Below are 22373 nucleotides of genomic sequence, written 5' to 3' on the forward strand. Positions count from 1 at the left end.
ATTACTCCTTGTGCTGCCCAAGTCAGTCAAAAAACTCAGAATGAGAAATCCCATGCTGTCATTGCATTCAGTGATGTTAACTCACTCCTTCATAATCAAATATTGCATGTACCTGCTATGTCTACTTTTCACTCTGCCTGGGAAGAGCTGGAGAATGGTTTGGTTGCCTATGAAAAATCAGTTCTTCAGGTCTTTGAGAGGTGTACAAGTGTTTTTTGTGTTTGTTTTTGGTTTTCCTTAGCAGTTTCTATTATGGTAATTTGAAGTAAGAGGATAGTAGTGATTTGAGTACAAGAATTTCTCTTTTGGAAGGTGTGGAGAATGTAATTATGTTTGATTTCTGCTGAAGGGAGTCTCCTTGTTTAAACAGAAAATATTTTATCTTGAAAATACCCAAAAGGATGCATGTACAAATGTATAAGTATATTTATAAAATAGGTTAAAAAATCTGGAAATCTTCTGCCTAAAGAAATAAAGCATATGGATAACATTAAATCTTGAAAAATAAAGAATAGCACTAAATAAAGTAGTAACCAAAAATTTCTACGGAGGATCAGAGTGGATTTCAGAAAATCAGAATAGTACTGTTAATATTTAAACAAACAAACAAACAACAACAAGAGAGAATTTCAAGAATATCTAATGAAGATAACTAAAACTGATTATTTCTTTCATGAGTTCTCTCTTCTCATCCACCACTATATAAAACTATAAACAGGAATCCAAAAAGTACATGTAGTCTGTGTAAGAAATGGGGCCAAAGGAAAATGTAGCAGGATCAGGTAAGTGTTTCAGAGTCTGAAGAGAGGAAGACTTAGCTCATCTGTACAAATGCAGACTGTTATTAGTAATGTAAGTATATTTAGATATCATAAATACAGCTATATTTAATATGGTACAGAAGACTTTAACTCCTTCTCCTTGAAACTGCAAGGAGTGAAAAGCAGAAGAACCTGCTCAAGTTTCTTTTACAAAGACATATATTCATGTTAATAGTAAGGGAGTTGGCACAAAGTTAATGTCTTCCAAAATTTTTGCCTTGGACACATGTTTTTTGATAATATTTGTGAGATTTTTTTTTAATGGAGATTCAGAGACTTGATATGTAAAGTAAATAACAACTTAAAAACAAACAGCAATAGAAATAATACTTAAATATGTAAGAAATTTAAAGGAAGACTAATTATTATCTTCAATGTTTTCATGTCTGTGCTAAGAGAATTCACACTGTGCTAGTGTGAATGCAACCAGTTTTTTCTCATCACTTCCCAGCTTAAGACTGCTGATTCCTAAATGATGTACAGAATTATATCCTTTAATTAAGGGAATTGCTATTTCTACATATTCATCCCAATATTTATTCTCTGTTGGAAACCAGTTCCAGAGGTCTGCCTCCTCATCGGTACACTGCTAACCAAAAGTTGGAATAACACTAATAGTGAGGACTCCAGATTTTCTCCCTGTCTGTTTTCTGAAGTGCTTTGAAATGAGTAAGACATAAATATTCTGCTCAAACTCGGAATATTTAGGAAGGAGAATACTGTATATTGTTGTCACAGACCAGTATTTCAGAAACAGTAAATGAGAAAGAGATTAAAGGTTTATGTATGTGTTATGTTGCAGCTATGTGTAGGTTGGCAGTTTCGGTATAAATGTCCTATGCATTGCTCCAAGAGAGATGTGGATTGCTTGGGAAGAAATGGTAAGAGAACATTGAATCAAGAAAGATATAGGGATAACGACTTCCAAGAGATAGCAGAAGTAACTGGTGTTCTTCAGGCTGAGAAATTGTGCATAAGAATAGTAATGTATTGAACTGTAATAAGAGAAACCAAACTTAGAGACTGGGAAGAAAATACACAAAGTAATGATAGTTAAATGTCAGAATAAACTTCTTGGGAAGGCTGTGTAACCTCCATCTCTGGAGGTTTTAAAGAACAGGTTAGGTGGCATTTGTCAGAAAATATTTGCATATAATTGGCTCAGGATCTGGGTACAGGAATAGAATACATGGTTCTACAAAAGTGTTCCAGCCCTATTTCCTGAAGGAGTCTATGAATTCTCAGGCTAAAATCATGAATAACACATATATTTCTACTCTCTAACTTTGATTAAAACCGTTTATGTTATCCCAGATATTTCTTACTATGGTTTGTATCACTTGCTATGTACTTGCAAGTTTGTTTAGTGTTTGTTTTACTCTGAAACCACAGGATAGTTTCTCTCTTTGGTAGTGACTAGGAATTATTAAATACAATTTGATACACAAATACTAATGAAGTTTAGAATTAACTTTGTAAAGATTTCTCTAGCAAAAGTCAGAGTTGACTAATCAGAAGAAAGAAAAGACTATGATAAATTATACAGAACATTGATTCAAGATTATCCCAACATTTATATTAATTATGTTCCATCTCAAAAAAAAAAAAAAAAGATAATATGAATGTCTGAAGAACTATGCTGCTCTGCTGCCCACTCTTATTGATTGTAGTCTAGAGTAGATTTTTTTTTTTTTTGGGGGGGGGTTGTTCAAAGGGCTGTGAGGAAAAGCACTACTATCTGCATGTTGTTGATCTAAAATAGTGGAATAGCAAGCTGAGGTAGAATAGCAGAGTAATAAGGTCATGAAGCATGAGACAGTGTTGAATGGCCACAGCTGAGCCATATTTTACCCTCTGCCTCAGTTATTCAGAACATTAACTCTTCCTTTTAAATATATTTATGATCAAAGTGTTAAGAAATACTTTTTATTTATTTGTTTTAGTACCAGTTGCCTTGTGGAGGAAGGTAAATGAAAGGATCTTTCATTCCTTGTCTTAAACCACGTATATAAGGACAGTATCAGAATTAGCCACTGGTACAGAAACAGGGCAGTATATATAGTCACTTTATACTCAGTAGAACCAAACAAAACTTGCTTTAAGAGCAGTCAGTGTGGATCACATTAGTTATTCATTTACATTAATCAGGTCTTGTTCTCTACAATTGCTGTGGGTGAGGTGGCACTCTACTGCAGCCCCTGTACTTTATTCTATGTTAAAGTCTGGTTTTCCATCCTCACTGTGTTCCATCTGCATTGTTCTGGAATGTGGAGTGGTTCTGGCATGAAATTTCTCCTAAGAAACTGATGAGATTCTTGCTTATACTATTGCAGTCACTCTTTCCCTTTTGTGTTTTAGAGAAAGATCAAGCTTGCAGCAATCTTTTATTGTTGTTTCAATACTTTTTTCTTTTTTAAATAAATTAAGCCTTTAATTTTTATGGAACGTTAAACACCACCATAAAAAGCTTATAGGTATTGTATTAACCTATTTAAAAATGACAGAAATATGCTTGTCTTCTTTATGATAAATATAGCTTTTCAAAGGCCATGACTGTGATTCCTCACCTGATTATCAGCTGCAAAAGTTTTTATTAATACCCTCCCCTCATTTGTCGTTTTCATAGGAAAGTAGTAAACAATGACTTTTGCATACGTAACTTTTCAGTACTGTATAAACAGAAGGCTGAATTGTGTTGTCCTTTCTATAATATTTCAATTTAAACATGGCTGCATTGCAGTAATGTCACATCTCGTTTACAGTGTAGGGTTGGTGGGAGACAGGGATCATTACACTGGGAACACTGAGAAAAATACATTACACACTAGTCATAACCATAAAAGTAACAAAAGAGAAAGAGACATACTGATGCACATACAGCTCCTATAATAGAACAAAAGAATAGGATTGCACTGAGAAATGTACAAAGACAGTAAGTTTAGAGGAGAGTTACCACTGCACTAAATTGTCAAGCTTGAGTCAAATGATATTACTTCTGACACCTCTGGCTATAGTACATTGCTTTTGGATTCAGTTTCTCCACTTTTCTTTCGTTGTTGCACTAAAGTCAATTCCCTTGTGCTTTGATTGTTGAGATTATCTTCTTTTATATAGTTTTGCCTTTCCTTTCTTCCCCTCCCCTTTTCTGCACTAGCATTATGTGTGTGAGCAAAGATTACGCAGACTGCTGTAACGCAGAGTCTATGTTTGAAGTCTGTCATTGGCCTAGATAGACAGCCAAAAGCAAACAGAATACTGTATTTTCGTTTTAATTTGATTACGTAATAATTAGTAACATTATTAATCAAGGATAGACACTTATAGAAATACTACCTTCAGCAAAGATCCCATTTTTATGTGCCTCTACACTCACTTACCATCCTTCAATTTCAACAGAAGTACTACTCAGCTACTGCATTTTCCAGGTTTTTAAAGCACAGGTATCTGTTCTTACAGACTAGAAAAGTTTGTAGCAAATGGGGAATGTACCAAGGTTTCATGACTTACAGGAGAACTATGAGCACACACACACTTTAAGCAGCAGTGTAATACCATGGTTTCCTTAAGTAGGTAGTATCACTTTAGGATTGACCCAGACTTATACAGTTTCCATGCTTCAGCTATGAGCAAACCCTGTTATTATGGTCCTATCTCTGCTACCTTGTAGGAAAACTGGTGAGATCAGAAGATAGCTGAGTGTTCTTGCTACTAATCTGTTAAAAGTTGTCAGAAGGCCTCCACCCCATCTGTGCTATGCAGTATGGCCCATGAATTCAAGACGATACTGTCTTTAGTGACAAAGAAGTTTCAACAGCAAGTAAAAACCATATTGACCAAAGAACAAAAGGGAAGAGAGTACCTTTAAGCATGACTGGTAATCTGGATGTACAGTCCCTCTTCTGCAACTGCAGATGCAAGAGCAAGAAAATGACTGTGGTGGTTTTACTGTGCTAGGCAGCTGAACTCCATCACAACCGCTCTCTCACTCCCCCTCCTCAGAAGAGGAGGGGAAGAAGTAAAGGAAAGAACAACTCACAGGTTGAGATAAGGATAATTTAATTAAAGGGAAAAAAATAATTATTAAGGAAAGATTGTTATTAATTAAACAATTTAACTAAAGGGAATAAAGGGAAAGGAGAAAAGGGAGGGGGAAAGGGAAGATAAAACAAAAGAAAACAAAACAAGTAAAGGCTGTGTGGAAGTGCAGAGGAAAGAAATTACTCTCTACTTCCCACAAATGAGTGATGCTTGACCATGTCCTTGAAGCAGGGCCTCAACGCAAGTAGCCGGTGTTCGGGAGGAGGACAGACATTTTCACAACGAGGGTCCACCCCTCCCCTCTTCTTCCTTTTTCCAACTTTTATTGCTGAGCGTGACATCATATTGTATGGAATATCCCTTTGGTTGGTTTAGGTCAGCTGCCCTGGTGATGTTCCTTTCTCACTTTTTTGCCCACCCCCTAGGAGGGTTAGAGAGAGTCCTGATGCTGTGCCAGCACTGCTCAACAGCAGACACAACACTGGTGTGATGCCACTGCTGTTCTAGCTACAAGTGCAGAGCACAGCACTGTATGGGCTGCTGCAGAGAAGGTTAACATCCCAGCCAGACCCAGTACAACGACTAATAAATTGAAGGAGGCAGAAAGTTCATTACCTGGAGCACAGGTATGACATGAAGGACTCTGTAACTAACTGAGACTTGCTGTGATTTCCATGCCAGTTGCATACTAGCATTTCAGTAACCTCTGTTGAAGGCTGAGCTACTTCAGAACTGTTCCTAAAATGTGCTGTATCCTCCCTTGATAATCTCAACCAAGAGCTTGTTGTAGTATGAGTGGAAAGGAGCAGAACATGCTGCATTACCAGAACTGTGAATGGGCAGAAATGGGAGTTCTGTCCTTCATTAAAACACTTCAAACTAGTAATTTTCATATTTTTTCCCCTACACTATATGGTGAGCTAAAGGTAGAAATATTTAGCAATTAGAACAGCTTTTGATTTTTAGGATATCACTAGAATAGTCTGTTAAAAGTTAGTTGGTTAATTCCTCAAAAATGTAACCCAAAATCAATGGTGGTTTTGCTGTTTTTATGATTTAATGAGGATTGAACATTTTCTTACCTGCATATACTTCTTCAGTAAATCATTCTTGGAAATCATATTAATAATCAGAAGTACAAGAAAGGCTATTTGCAACATCCAAATTCTACAAAATGGAGTAGACTAAAGAAGGAAATAAAGATAGATAACTCATAGAAGAGTTAGTATAATTTTAAGTATACATTAAGTAGCTTATGAACATTAAATGTAATAGAAGACTAGTAATTCAGTTACGTCCCCCTGTCACAAATGCTATGTTACATAAATGTTCTCATATAATTATTGATGTCATCTTTAAAATAGTCTACTTCTCATTGGTGTGCTCCAAATGTGATTTTGCTAATGGTTACTGTTGTACACTAATCTCCAGAAAAAATGCACTCTTCTCATGGTTTATAATCATGTTTTTTTTTTTTTTCCTGCCATCATCATTCTTATTTTTTATTATTCTTTAACATAAGGATCCTTTGTCTATTTATTTATTTATTACTCTTTATTTTGAGTGATTGTGCTAGCTCATTTTTGGTAGATTAAATAAACTAAACTCCAATGCAGTGGACAATAGATCCAGAAGCATAGTTCCACAAGCATAGCTACCTCTGCATAGTGCTCTTGTTTTCCAACATAATAATGGTTAAATAACACAAAAGTTGAACACTAGTCCCCCCAAAATAAGTAATCATGTTTATAAGCTGTTTTGTTTTCATCATGATTATGGTTATTTCATCGTGATTATGGTTATTTCCAGTTTTATCAATCTAGCATAACTCACCCTGTATCAATGTTAATTTTCATTGTTTGTTTTGGGGCCACATTGATTATACCCTCCAGTAATATACAGGTCCTGCCATCTTCAGTGAAGTTTTTTTTCTGCAAACGAGTTGTAGTGCACACAAAGAGTGAAAAAGCCTTGGCAAGTTTGATTACTCAAAATCAATGTGTATGATGCTTATACTGTTGCAAAATATCTGCAGCTTTCCAGAATAATGTACCCTTTAGGGGCAGGTAGTGAATGAAGATAAGCAACCAAATAAATACTGAGATAGACATATGGTAATTCAGCACAGTTTATTCCTACATTTAAACTTTCTGAAACCTTGTTCTCTCTTTCTTTCTCCTTTCCTCAACTTCTTTTTTGAACCTTCCTTCTACACTAGCTCTTACACCTTTTTGCGTGTGTATATAGTCAGTTGGATTTTTCTTGTACTTGGCAGCCTCTCAGACTGCAAAACACCAAATTGCACCATATTAAGTAAAGAAGCATTATATATAGACATATATATTTTATTTTATAGAAGGGGTGGCAAAACATATGGCCATAGGGCACAGCCATCAAAGTGCTCTAGACCAAAACTTCTAAAGAATTTAGATAGGAGAATGAAGTACTTTTAAGATGGAATTGAAGTGCCTGATTTCAGGAGAGCAATATGTAAAATCAGCCTTAACTGTTGATGTAATTCTATTGCCTCATCTGTGGTGTTGTATTTCTCACTCACACTGCTTTGGCAACACTGCTTTAATACTATTCAGTTCTTCTCTTCTTCCCGTTCCCAGATCAAGGAGGTATAATTACTCTCTGGTCCTGTAATAGAATGTGACTCAAAAGATGTATACCACAACCGCACTCTTCTCTCTTTTTAAAAGACTACAGAGAGATATATGCTTAGGTAACAAACAAACAAACAAAACTTTGTTGTCCAAAAAAGCATCAAGGAACAACAATTTCTCTGGTAACTTTTACGATGTTAGTTGGGCATCTCATGTCAGGAAGTGCAGTCTAGGATCTTCTTTCTCTGCCTTTTATTGCTGAGAACCTCTAGCACCGAAACTCCTCCTTCTGGATCAGGCAGTGTGCATATGTTTGGAGTCTAACAGGAAACATTGCAGTGCCTAAAATTGTTTCTTGTTTCCTGTACTGCTTCTGGTGGACAAGAAGTTTTTCTTTGTAGCAGTACGTATGTTGCTGTGTTTTAAATTTGTGACTAAATCACTGACAGAATACAGATCTTATAGCTTTTGCTGAACATTTGTTGAGCAGCGTCAAGGTTTTTTCTTTACAAGCAAGTAGTGTCTGTGTGTGCATTTTTCTTCATTTGTTAAAATGTTTTCATCTTGAACAATGATAACATCTTGAACATCTCTTACTTTTGCACTTCTTATTCTTTCTCACACTCTGCTGGGGATGAACGATCAAGCAGCTGGGTAGGAGCTCAGCTGCTGGTCAGGATCAAAAAATGACAAACCCTTACATGCTAAAGTGGACAGTCACCTGTAAGTCATCTTTCATATTTTCACAGCTGAAAAGTAACATAGGCCCAGGACATAAAAAGCATGGTTCTCTGTCTGAAATACAATTTCAATTAGTGACAGTTAATATGTTTGAAGTTCAGAATATGTAGTGTTAGGGGAGATAGACTCATCTTTCTAAATTATCATCAGTCTAATGAAGCAGGATTGAAACATGTATCCCTTCAGCTACTTTTGACTCATTCTCTGGTATAGAAGCTTTCCAAGACAGAAGTCGAGTTTCCATTGTAAAATTGTTCAGACTGGGAAGGACTACTGCAATGGCAACAGGCCTTCCAGTGATCAGGGGTAAGAAAAGTAGTTTAGCAACCCTATTTTATTTCCTGAAACATAAGCACTCTTTTGCCAATTCTGTTATTTTTAACTGTATGAGTTTCATAGTACTTCATATTTTTAACTTACGATCCCAAGTGTTATCATGAAAAAAATTATGAGAATCCTGGATTTTCTATTTAAAATATTTATATATCTGATGTTATATAATTGCAGCCCTGAAATCTGAGGAATAAATAATATAAAAATCTTCCAATTTTTAACTTTTTTTTTTGGCTGGTGTTTTGAAAATATTTGCTATTAACAGTACTAAAAGCTAGTAAGAAAAATAAGATTTATCTTATTTTTATATACTCCTTAGTAGGATATCTTTTTTTCATAAAACTGTGTTTTTGAAAGAACATATTAAAATATGTATGACTTTATAGTCACTTTGCAGTGTATACCTGTACCTGAGAGGTGAAAATTTTGATGGAGTGTCACTGTCAGCATGCTCTTCCATATTTTAAGTGCATGATTCCCCTATTTGTAAAGATGAGTTTTGTGGTGCTCATGCAAGTATTTTAATATGGGCAGTAACTCTGGCATATAGGTTTCCTATTGTCATTACAAGGTGCCTAAAAAACCTAAGGTATCTGAAGAGAAAAACGAGGAATAGTCCTAAATATAATAGTAACTAATAATCTCACCCCATTTTGGACTTCAAGAAGATGTCCCTTTTTATTTTTGAATTAAGTGGAAGTCTCTTCTATCTGAGCTGTTAACAATTATGGGTATAAAAACTAACAGCCCTAGGATAATCTACTCAAAGTCTGGGGAAACTTCTCCACACCATCCGTATAGCTCGTTCTAACTTGACTTATTCTGTGTCTACATAGGAGGCCAGGATTTAGGATTTATTGTAGAAAAATTTGTATAAGGTTAAGAGAGTGGACACCTATTTGTACTCCCTCAGTGCAATGTCTATGGCTGTATTCCCAAGTATTCTGTCTATGCTAGCCTACTTTGACACCTTTGGATAGCTGGAAGGGTTTTTTAACATCATACAAATTAATCCAGCCTGGGGCTGGATTAGCAGTGGTAATAGACAGCTTGTAAGTGTTTTCAGGCACACAGCCATCTACACCTTGACAGGCTTGCTGCACTTCTAATAGTCTATTAAATCTTTGACAAACTTAAAAAGAGACTGTCAAGATGTTTCATCATTTTTTCTTCTTATGCAATTTTTAGTAAATTTATTGTACATGAGAGAAGGGGAAAAAAAAAAAAAAAAGACATCCCTAGGCATAGCCCAGGAGCATGAGGGCAAGTTTCCTCACTCTTCTGCCAACATGTTCCTGTAGTGCCCTGGAGGTAGCACCTGGATCGAGAGGGTAGTTCTATTCTTTGTTTCCTTGGCCTCTGAGCTGACAGCATTAACCAGCTAATTAGTGATGATAGGAGGGGAGGGGTTTTTTTATTATGCAGAGGCTTTTTATTTCACAGTAGTTTTTCTCTTTATTTTCCTTTTTTTTTTTTTTTCCATTTGTTTATAATATTCCTTTGTGTCTTGCAAGTGAAACTTTTTTCTTATCAGGCTATCACATGCATGTTCTGCTTTATGAGGATAGGGTTGCTTGTAAATATAAGGCTACAAACAGGAGGATTGTAACATTTTCTATTTTAGATAAAAGGACGTTTGGATTGTCTGGGAACAAAAACAGATCTGAAAAAATTATAGACATGGGTGAAAAGAGCAACATAACTGAGTACTGCACCATTCCTAACAACATCTCTTTTCACTTCTAAACTGTGACTAGCTCCTGAACATGTTCTTTTTCTTGTGTACTTGTGGATATTTTGCTAACAGAACTAGAGCTGTTGCTTCTTGTGAAGCATTATTAACTTTGTTGACTTTGTAACCTGGGAACAAGTCCATGTCCTTATGCTGTTTCAGGGGACAAGGTCTGAACTTCAGCTTTCATTGTCTTTAATTAAACAGAGGGCTGGAAAACACAATAATGGTAGGAGGTTGAAATCCTTCATTCATAGTATTCTTCTACTTTAGTTAGAAGTAAAACAGAATTCATCATGGTTTCCCTTGTGGAATCTGGAACTTTATCCATACCCTCAGCAAAATCAAGAGTATTTTGCCTACTTTTAGTCTTTGGTTGTTTGGGTTATTAGTGGGGGCTTTAATATCCAAATTATCTGTCTGTTTCCATTCATTTAAACTTTTATTATTGTTTATTAGTAAAGAAATGCAGAACAGACAATAAAGTATTTTTTTTGTATATAAAAAAAGTAAAAAGTCTATAATCATCATGGAATATTTTATACAAAACACTGAAAATGTAGAAATGGGTGGGAAGTCATAACAGTTAATGTATTTATGTATCTTTTGCTGTGTACACATAAAGAAGGCAGCACATGCTTTCCCCTGATGTTCACATAATGCCTGGAGGCTGGGAAGAAAAAAAAAAAAAGAGAGATAAATGAAGAGGGAAGGAAGAATGCAAATTAGCTATAAGGCACATTGATGGTTCATGATCCTTGCTTTGACCGTGATCTAGTCTCATTAGTGAACAATTTTGCAAAGCTGCAAGGAGTTTCGTAGTTGCAAGACAAATTCAGCATAGGTTGCCCATGCAGGTGTGCGTGTGAAGGAATGGCATATGAAATCTTCCAGAAGTTATGCATTCTTCCAAAAACCTTTTCATCGTTTTAAGCTAGTAAGTTAAACCATTGCAGCTGCACATCACTTCAAGAAATTAAGTTGTTAATAAAAGTTTTGAAATGTACTGCTTTAAAAAAAAAAAAAAGTGAGGGAAGAGTCCTGGATATATTCCACTGTGGAATGAACAACTTTGTTGAGAGGAAGCAAAACATGGTGGCTGCCAGTATATCAGGTTATTATTTTTTTAGTTAAGTCATCTGCAGCAGTGGAAGAATCTTTTCTTGTTAGTGATAATAACTGAAATTAACAACCTCCAATTAATGAAAAACAGCAACTTCTTTGATAGGAATAATCATAAGGATGTTATCTGGGAAACTTTAGCTTGACTTTAACATGAATCTTGTTACTTATCCTCTGGAATGTAACATTTATGCTTACAGTTAATAAGGTTGTGAGCAACTAGTGTCATGATTCTCATAAGAATTTCAATCCCATTATCTCATTTGAGGATGAGTTATGGTAAGTGTACAAGACTCATTAGCTGTCTGTAGTCTTCCCTTTAACTAGAAGATAGCCTTATCTAAATCAGTTCCTGAAGTTGTTTAACACTGTTGACTGAAATGCTGTGCAGATTCTTGCTAGAAAGTCATATGAAACTTATCTCTTATTTTACCCCCCTTAAGTCTGGAGAAAATTATCTTCTTCAAGAGATCTGTTTTGAGGAAGCGAATAAGATTCTTCATGTTTGTGAAATGGACAGGAAAAACTGAGAGAACTTTTTTTTTTTTTTTTTTTTCAATTAAAGGTTTTGGCATAACACTGGAAAAGGAATCTGTGCAAAAGCTTATCAGATTCAAATAGAGGCGTAGGTGGTAAGTATCAGTATATACATCTATATACTTATCATAGGAAAACAGGAGTGAGTGTGTGCAGAAATGAAACCATCTGATGTTTCCCTTTTTTTAATTATTATTATTATTTTTATTTATTGTTGCTGTTCATAGAAATTAGCATAATTAAATATTGAATTAATCCAAATATTTATGCCAAAAATATCATTGTCAAATTTTCCTACACAAAGTCCAACATCTAAATGCAAACAAGGCACAAATCCCACAATAACAACTGTTTTCATTATACAGATCTGATTTTCTCATGACTTTTCCATCATGTGTACTGTACAATACAAGATGTTTCAGAAAAAAAGTATGATCATCTAATAATTCTAAGGTGTTTATAGTATAAAAAGAGAGAAAAGGTTTGTGTTTTTGAAATACCATCCGTAGAAGCAGTTTTAGTTCTGGCCTTTCTTAGCTTTCAAGTACTTGAATTTGAAATAGTATTTTAACACTTTTATTATTATACATTCATACATAATACTAATATGGCTGCTTTTACCATGTGAAAGATATAATTTCTTAACTGTCTTTTTGTTAGTGAAATTTCTATCACATGCTCATTATAGAGCATCTTGTACCTTTGTACCTTTCTTTTAATCATCTATAGTCAGTCAGAGCACCAGATTAGTTGGACAGATCAAATTAACATATTCTTATCAGATCAATTCTTTTCTTCCAGAAACACATACTTTAGGATAATTTGATATTATTTATATTATTATTTATGTATTAAAATAAACTAATTTAACTGATGTGTAACATCAATACATTTGCCTCCTAAAATAAGGCAGGTAAGTAAGAGATGGGAAGAACTGTTGGATTGTATGATGTTAGAGATGGATGAACTTCTACTTTTTCTCTGATCCTTTCAAAATAACAGACTTGAGTGGAAGAAAGTACACAAATATGAATGAGCCTACAGTGTTATATAACAGAACGTATTTGCTAGTTCTATCATATGGACATATTCATTATGTGGAGATATATATACAAATGAAAAAAATGACAGTATATTCAATAAAATACATTATTTCCACAAAATAAATTGTATTAGACAAACCAACCAAAGGAGAAACATTACTTGGCCTGCTGCTCAACAATGCTGAAGAGATCATTAAAGAGGTCAAGATTAGAGGCAGTCTGGGCTGCAGTGACCACACCCTGTTTGAGCTTGTGATCTTGAGGAATACGGGCCTGGCAAAGAGCAAAGTCAAGATCCTGAACTTCCAAAGAGTGAACTTCAAGCTATTTAAAGACTAACTAGATAAGATTCTCTGGAACACTGTCCTTAGGAAAAAAGGAGCTGAGCAGAGCTGGCAACTCTTTAAGGATATTTTCCTTAAAGCACAAGGACTCTCCACCCCCCTGCATAAAAATGTGGGCAAGGAGAGCAGACAAGCAGGGTGGATGAGCAACGACCTGCTGGTCAAACTGAGATGCAAGAGGGAAATGCACAGGCAGTGGAAGCAGGGACATGTGATCTGGGAAGAGTACATGGATGCAGTCTGGATGTGCAGGGAGGGGATAAGGAAAGACAAGGTATGGATGGAACTGAGCTTGGCAAGGGATCCAAAGAATAACAGGAAAGGAGTCTATAGGTACATTGCTCGGAGAAGAAAAGCCAAGGAGAGTGTACTCCCTCTGATGGATGAGAAGGGTGAACTGGTAAAGACAGACATGGAGAAGGCTGAGGTATGCAACAACTTCATTGCCTCAGTTTTCACTGCCACTCAGGCTTCCCAAGTCTTTCATTTTCCTGAACCCATAGATGGAGGCTGGGGGAACAAAGTCCCACTCACTGTAAGTGAAGAGCAGGTTTGAGACCACCTGATGAAACTAAGCAAGTACAAGTCTATGGGGCCTGATGACATGCATCCCAGGCTCCTGAAGGAATTGTCTTATGTAGTTGCCAAATCTTTCCCCATCATGTTTGAAAAGTCCTGGCAGTCAGGCAAAATCCCCAGTGACTGGAAAAAGGGAAACATCACTCCTGTTTTTAAAAAGAGTAGAAAGGAAAACCTGGGGAACTACACACCGGTGAGACTCATCTCTGTGCCTGGTAAGATCATGGAAAAGATCCTGCTGGAAGCAATGTCAAGGCACATGCAAGATAAAGAGGTGATCTGAGACAGGCAGCATGGCTTCACCAAAGGTAAATCATGCCTGACCAATTTGGTGGCTTTCTACAATGGAGGGACTGCATCAATTGACAAGGGAAGACTGACTGATGTCATCTGCTTGGATTTCTGTAAGGCTTGTGACACAGTCCCACATGACATCCTGGTCTCCAAATTGGAGAGAGATGGATTTGATGGGTGGACCATTCAGTGGTTAAGGAGTTGGCTTGAAGGTCACACCTAGAGAGTAGTGGTCAATGGCTCTATGTCCAGGTGGAGGCCGGTGACAAGTGGTCTCTCTGAGAAGAACTCACTGACTGTTGTCCTGCAGAGAAGGACTTGGTGGTTCTGGTGGAATGAAAAGCTCAGCATGAGCCAGCAGTGCATGCTTGCAGCCCAGGTCAACTGCATCCTGGGCTGCATCAACAGAGGAGTGGCCAGCAGGTCTAGGGAAGTGATTGTCCCCCTCTACTCTGCCCTTGTTGAGACATCACTTGGAGTAGTGTGTCCAGGTCTGGGGCCCCCAGCACGAGAAGGATATTGATCTGTCAGAATGGGTCCAGAGGAGGGCCACAAAGATGATCAAGGGGCTGGAGCACCTCTCTTACAAAGAAAGGCTGAGAGAGCTGGGACTGTTCAGCCTAAAGAAGAGCCTTTTCCGAAGAGAAGGCTCCGAGGTGACCTCATGGTATCTTTTCAGTACTTAAGTACTTAAGTACTGAAAAGTACTTATAAGGGGGCTTATGAAAGAGAGACTCTTTGCTAAATCAGGTAATGATAGGACAAGGAGAATGGTTTTGAACTAAAAGAGGAACAGGAACAGGTTGTACAAAGAGGTTGTGGATGCCCCATCCCTGGAGGTGTTCAAGACCAGGTTAGATAAAGCCCTGAGTAACCTGATCTAGTGGGTGGCGTCCCTGCCTATGGCAGGGAGGTTGAAACTGGATGATCGTTAAGGTCCCTTCCAACCTGAGCCATTCTATGATATGATTCTATGATTCTAAGAAGATATTGCAAACCTAAGAGCTGATGCTTATGCTGAACTATTACATATACCTTAATTCTGCAGAAGCTAAGCATCTTAGCTGTACTTCTCTATGTATTTAATTTAGATTTCACAGTCATACAGGCAGACTATTACAAAAACACTATCAGCTAAGTGACAGAGATATGAACTGCATTATTGCACAACTTTAAACTCACAATATAATGCTTTAATTGTGAAGGAGAATCTAAAATACAACCATAATTTTAATGAAATTGAATTGGAACCCTTATTTGAATAGAGCACTTGATAATTGGCTGAGGCTACTGGAATATTAAACTGGAGACTGCAGTATTAAACTCCATTTCCTTCACAGCAAGTAGGAACTGTTGAAAAAGACATATACATTTTAACCACTCTTATCAATAGTTAGTATGACGTACTTTGCTGTCCACAATGTCTGAAGGAGTATGGAAGCCTTTCAAATATATGATCATTTGTGAACTAGATAGTGACGCACCATCATTTGAAGACAAGTTTAAAGAAGATGAGTAGATTTTTTAAACAAAATGGTTAGGAAAGCAAAGATAAGTGAGCTATAAGGCAGTGTCTTTGGGATAATCAGTCATGACTGCATACTCTAATCCAGAAAGATTGAAATTCAGCTTTGAAATGTATCTGTCAGACTCAAGTGACAGAGCACAAAGACCATAATAGGAGTAAACCCAGCTGTTCTAACACTGAAATAAGTAGCAAAAATAATATTTACTCTTGTTGTGTTTAGGTCCCCAGAACATTCCTTGCTCATAACGCCACCTGCTAGCAGACCTGTGAATTGTACTAGGCAAGGACAGGTAGTTGTCTAGAAGTTTTTTTTTTTTTTTTCTGATGTTAGCGAGAAGAATCACCAAGACACATGCAGCTAGACTTTTGGAAAGAAAAAGACTTTATTTGAATCCATGGATTAATATAGAACTACCCAAGACTGTCTTTAAGGGTAATGATACAGGGGACTTAGTGCATGTTTTATGGAACATGAGTACCAGAGGGCCCTAGAGAAGAATTAAGAGAAACATCATTCCAGATTTACTAAGCTACTAAGAATATAAACTCTAAGATTGAAAGTTATACAATCAACATATCTCTCTCCACCTCTATTGGTCTCACATCAATTAATTCAAACCGGTTTATACACATAAAATATAACAGTTCCCAAAACCTCAGTGATGTAACCATTAACTACAGGATTTTCTCTTTCATCTTCACTTTTATTGCTAAAGTATTAAAACAATAAGATTACCAGGCTGAATAATCAAAGGCTGTCTGAGTGAATCTGCCTTCAAAAAGAGGTAGAGAACAAATTATGGTTATCTCTTTTAATATAAAAATCATCAGACTAAAACCCACCATTGTACAATGAGTTTCTTTTTAAAAAATATACTATTCATTAATATATCTCTCCCTAAACAGATTATAATTACTCTTCTGAGTAATTTATGTTGTATTTTCAGCATTAAAAAGCTCACAGAACCAAATGATTATACACTATCTCTTGTTGTGTCATAAATGTATTGCTGTTGTTAATCTTTACTTTGGCAGCTGTTGAGTTTAAATGCTTATTTAGGAAATGTATGAATAATGCCTTTATTAGGAAAGATTGACAACAGTTATAAACTGTTCAATTTGGTTTAAATGTTACTGAGTTGTAAATTAGCTAATCTGGTTGCTTTAATAACTTAGGTTGAATATATTTATTATATTTATTTATATGTATTTCCATTATTTATATATTATATTTATTTATATGTAATTTTATTATTTATTTATTATATTTATTATTTATTTTGAATGTTGTTGGACAGGACAGGCTTGGTGTACACAAGGTCTAGGAGAGTCCTTTAAAAAAAGGGTCCCACTAGAACAAAGTTTAAAACATCTTCCTGACATTTTTAAAAACTAACATACAAGGAAAATGCCTCCATATCTAGGTAGATTCCTCTCAGTTTCTCAGGGCACCAGTGAGGATCAGAAAACTAGGATTCTCTTCCTAATTGTGTTGGTACTCCATTGTAGTATGCCTCACAGGCACTGCCATGGTTTCTGAGCATTTTTGGGTTCCTACAGAAATTATCTTTTTTCACTTAAATAGGACTTACTGTCAAGAGTACAGGATGACTTGGCCAAGTCCCAGAAGTTTTTTTCTATTCAGTTACAAGGTAAGAAATATGAGAAAAGACTTTACCTATTCAGGCCAAAAGGCTGAAAAACTCCTAAGGTTCTCATCCAGTTCTAAATTTTATGTGTCCATCCTCTCTCAGGCAAAAAGAAAGCTCCGCTTGGATTTTAAGGATTCTTCACCAGATAACAAAGTCTTCCAGGTCCTTGGACATATTTGTGAGCGTCATTGTCTGTACAACAACTTATAACCCCACTATTTTTCTATTCATAAGTTAATTTTGAGGTATATTTACCTGTCTCTTATTGTTTAGTAGAAGTTAGGAAATGCCATAATGTTTCTTGTAGATATACCTTACACATCTGTGATACATTCAGATTGTATAGTATGTATTTGGTATGGAGGACATAAGATAGGCTCACAAACAAAAAGATAGGCAGAGCAGTATATCAGAAGATTTTTGGTTTGAGGCTTTTTTTTTCTTTTAATGTAACGTAGCCCAAGTTTTATCAATCCAACATAGTTCTTCCACAATTTGCAGATCAAAAATATATATTTATCATGTGGATGGGGGGAAAGATGCTGCTTCTCTGATAAGCAGAGCAAATGGAAAGGTATATAAAGACTTTCTGAATTATTTTTCTGTATCTTCTCATTCTTTTAAAATATATTACCTGATGCAATATGTACTGTGTTTAGAAGACTCGTGTCTCACACTTAGCATGTGCTTATCTCTCCCAAGGACAACATCTGAACACTCCTGTTAAACTCTTAGTGATCACTTGCTTTAAATCCTCTAGGATTTGATCATCGATTTCAGTATTCACTTTCAGTAATGTGTAGAAGCTATTTCTGGTATTTAATATTCTTGCTGGTTTACAACAAGGTATTCTAGTCTGGCACATATTTTGTGTGTGCATATGTATGTGCATGTCTGGGTGTACATGCATCTTAAAGGTTTGTTTTTAGTTTTCTTACTCCTTAGTGACAAAAAGCATCAATATTACTTGATGAAGAAAAAAATAAATAAAAAAAAAAAACAAACGTTCTGTCTGAAGAGGATGAACAGAGAATTATTAACTAACTTTTTTTGTTGTTGTTGTTTAATTCATTTTATTTCTCTTGTTTGTGAAGAAGATGAACAGAATATATTTATGTTTGGCTATAGCCCTCATTAGTAAACCTTTGTTGTGGATTATTAGTTTGGCTATAAGACACAGTGTGAGAACACAGATTAAAATATATATATAATATATAATTTATATATTTAGATAGATAATTATATATATAATGTAATTATAATATAAAATGTATTTTTAAATTTATTCTTAGACTTCACTACCAGACTACTGCCTAACAATTTTCTTCACTTCAGTGAAGTATAATTAGTTCAAGTAGGGTATAGAAGGTATACATGACCACAAAAATACCATATTTACAAAACAAAATACTGAAGGAGAGATTGTATTTCCCCCTTCCTCTTGGCCTCATGAAAAAAGAAAAGAAAAATGCTTCTTCCCTTCCCTTCCCTTCCCTTCCCTTCCCTTCCCTTCCCTTCCCTTCCCTTCCCTTCCCTTCCCTTCCCTTCCCTTCCCTTCCTTCCCTTCCCTTCCCTTCCCTTCCCTTCCCTTCCCTTCCCTTCCCTTCCCTTCCCTTCCCTTCCCTTCCCTTCCTTCCCTTCCCTTCCCTTCCCTTCCCTTCCCCTTCCCTTCCCTTCCCTTCCCTTCCCTTCCCTTCCCTTCCCTTCCCTTCCCTTCCCTTCCCTTCCCTTCCCTTCCCTTCCCTTCCCTTCCCTTCCCTTCCCTTCCCTTCCCTTCCCTTCCCTTCCCTTCCCTCCCCTCCCCTCCCCTCCCCTCCCCTCCCCTCCCCTCCCCTCCCCTCCCCTCCCCTCCCCTCCCCTCCCCTCCCCTCCCCTCCCCTCCCCTCCCCTCCCCTCCCCTCCCCTCCCCTCCCCTCCCCTCCCCTCCCCTCCCCTCCCCCTCCCCTCCCCCTCCCCCTCCCCTCCCCCTCCCCTCCCCCTCCCCTCCCCCTCCCCTTCCCCTTCCCCTTCCCTTCCCCTTTCCTTTCTTATCCTTTCTCCCATATTCCCAGCTTCAGTGTAGATTATAGTTCACATTTTTCCTCAGTGAAAAGTCTTTCTCTTTTTTTGGCATTGCTTGCTCTTTGATAAAGTTGAAACTTAATTCTAAGCAAAAAGAAAAAAATACTTGCAAGAAACTTCAATGAAAGGAAACAAGCTCAGGTTTTCACATGTACTATTTTGGCATGTGTTACACAGATGGTTTTGAACACTTCTTTACATTCTTCACATGAGCTGATTTAGGGTTTATGTTGAATAGGCATCTTGTGATGTTTCAGATAAATAAAACTGAACTTTTACCAAAGACAAAGTGCTGCATGCAGAGTTTGCATACAGTACAGCAATGTATACAAACCGGCTTTGCAAAGATTGATCTGATAAGAATAAAGGAAGATATGACTCAACTTTCATTCCATCTGAGATAGTGGGAAATGTGGAAAGTTTAATGTCGAACTGTGAAAAGATTCAGTAAGTCACCACAAATCACTTCTACTAAGCCCAAACTGGGTAATTTACACAGCACTTTGTGATCTTCAAACAGTTTGCAATGTGCAATTATTCATGCCACAACATGGGGCCACAGCGTCCAAGCTGCCTGTTTGTTCTATGGCTGAAGCTAAGGTGTTTGAAAACTGCAAGAAACTACCAAAGGCCCAGAGATCATGGCTAATGTGACATCCCCAGGCCTAATCTTCTTAGAGCACTGGGATAAAATAAGTATCCATTACAAAATCAGCCTTCATCCTGCCCCCTTCTGTGCTCTGCCACTCTGATAGCCAACACGGAGACAATTGCATGATTCTGGGCTTAATCAGGTATTAGGAGCTAATGCAGTACGAGAAGAGGCTAATCTCCATATTTACTCCATCTGTACTTACGGAGCTGACTTGCCTGTCCCTAATAGATCAAAAGGAACTGGAAAAAACAAAACAACAACAACAAGAACAACAACAAAAAAACAGATTAGAGATGAAGAAAGGGGATAAAGATGTCCAAAGAGAGTAAGAGGCAAAATTCTCTGCTTTCCTCAGTTGTGTATATATGTATTAAAGCCATGTGATCTAATCCCATGGAAACATTTTTCATTGTATTTCTTTGTCTTTCCCCCCCATCCTCAGCCTCTGGTCCCATCTTTAAAAATGGAAATTGCTGTTGCAGTTAAAATTATTGCTAAGGGGTACCATACCATTTCTAAGGATCAACAATTACACAATTACAATTACACTGTGTTTGTTTTTTTGTTTTTAATATGGATTTATTTATTTTTTATTAGGGCATTTATTTATTACTGACACAAATATAGGTCTTGCTTCTGGGTCCATTTTGAAGTCTGATGAAAAAACCAAAGCTAGACAAAATTCATTAATTCCAGGTCTTTTTAACTGCTACATAGACAATGTACCCTTCTGTGACCTTACATTAAAATGTCTGTGACAAAAGAAAAGAAAAGAATAAAGAGCCTGTAAAATTAACCGTTTTCCTTTTAGTCACTCAGAAGTAGCTGGTTATTTTCTGTATCTTCCTACCACCTACAACATCTTGGTATGTCTTTTTGGAAGCTTTTTGTACATGCAGATACTTACAATTCCAGAAACATGGACAGATGGGTAAGGAAAAGAGAGCAAAGGAAATTCACACTCACCACTGTGGACAGTCACCTGCTGTTTGTAAACAGTGACATGTGGCCACCAATAATGACCTTCAAGCTAAGAGAGGCATGTACTAAGCTAGCTCAAATGCTCTGGGCACCTTGGGTTGGTGCTGCCTTAATGATGAACAAGTTTTATGAAGATGGTATGCATTCGTTAGCAAGTGTGGAAGAAGCCTATGCTCAAAAGAGAGCTCAAAAAGCTGAGAACATTTCAAAAGGTGCACCGTCCTCCTTTTGGAAAGCTGACAGACTCAGTTTTTTGACTCCTTACAAACCCCAAGTGGTGCCAGAAGAGAGCTGTGTTGCTGCTGATTTTTGGCAATAAAGATCACCTCATTAGAGTGGATTAAGTCATGATGCTGAGAAGGATGAAAGGTGAAAAGCAAAAACAGTGGATGGTGAACACAGAAAGCTCAGAGTGTCATTTGTATGCTGACGCTATTATTGACTAGAGCCCATGTGGTTCACACTTTTCAATTACCGTCTGCTAGAAAGGTGGCCCATAATTGCAAAGGCTGATGCCAGTGCACCAAATGTCAAGGGAGCCTCCCTAACCCTCATCACCTTTTCTTGATGCTTGACTTGAGGATGTTCAAAGGCAAAAAGCCACAGCCTGCAGATCTCCCTGAGGAAGAAAGAGATGCCATTAAAAAAAAAAAAAAAAGAAAAAAAAAACCCTCCAAACTCAACCTCCCTCATTTAAAAACCTAGAGTTAAATTCATTATCTTGTGACCTTATCCTTTACCCTCTCTACAGCTAGGACATCCACCAGCATCAGCGAGAATTATACAGTGAAGAGACAGGGCAGGATTGTTTTTCTTTTTAGTTTTCTGGTGTTGAAGTTGCCTGAATGCTCAGCAACATAGACACAGTATTAGTGTTGACAGTGATCACCACAGAGATGCTCTTTGACACAATTTTAAAAAGATGTAAAAGGGCAATCTTCGTTCCCCTCTAAACTCCAGTAGTGATTCTCACTGATAGTACAGTGTCACTCTTTCTGAGATGCATCACTTTAGCTAGTATTGTGTGGGTCCTAGAATAGTCCACGCAATATTGCCTCTACATATTTAAAAACCTCAAGTGCACTTTACTGTATATCTTTATTTCATTATGTTTTTTTTTCTTTCTTCTTTTTTTTTTTCTCTTTAAGCTACAACTAAAGTAGCTACTGAATAAAAACAATGAATAGAAGCTCAAATATTTGATCTACTCTCAAAATTCTCGAACTCTCTTTGAAAACTCAGAGCAAATAAAAGAAATCAGACTTTTTTCATCATTAACAATTTAATAATGAAATTTTATTGA

At 36.8% G+C, this 22373-nt stretch overlaps 1 long non-coding RNA gene across 1 annotated transcript; it reads left to right on the top strand.

Annotated features, from left to right (window-relative positions):
* Positions 1 to 4967: 4967 nt before the first annotated feature.
* On the top strand, positions 4968 to 18897 carry LOC310895179. Its single transcript, XR_014580507.1, has 4 exons — positions 4968 to 5485; positions 11962 to 12028; positions 17307 to 17373; positions 17476 to 18897. It is a non-coding gene; the product is annotated as an uncharacterized lncRNA (long non-coding RNA).
* The last annotated feature ends 3476 nt before the right edge of the window (positions 18898 to 22373 follow it).

The sequence above is a fragment of the Anser anser genome, assembly GCF_964211835.1.
Source record: "Anser anser genome assembly, chromosome: 2".
Taxonomy (NCBI): domain Eukaryota; kingdom Metazoa; phylum Chordata; class Aves; order Anseriformes; family Anatidae; genus Anser; species Anser anser.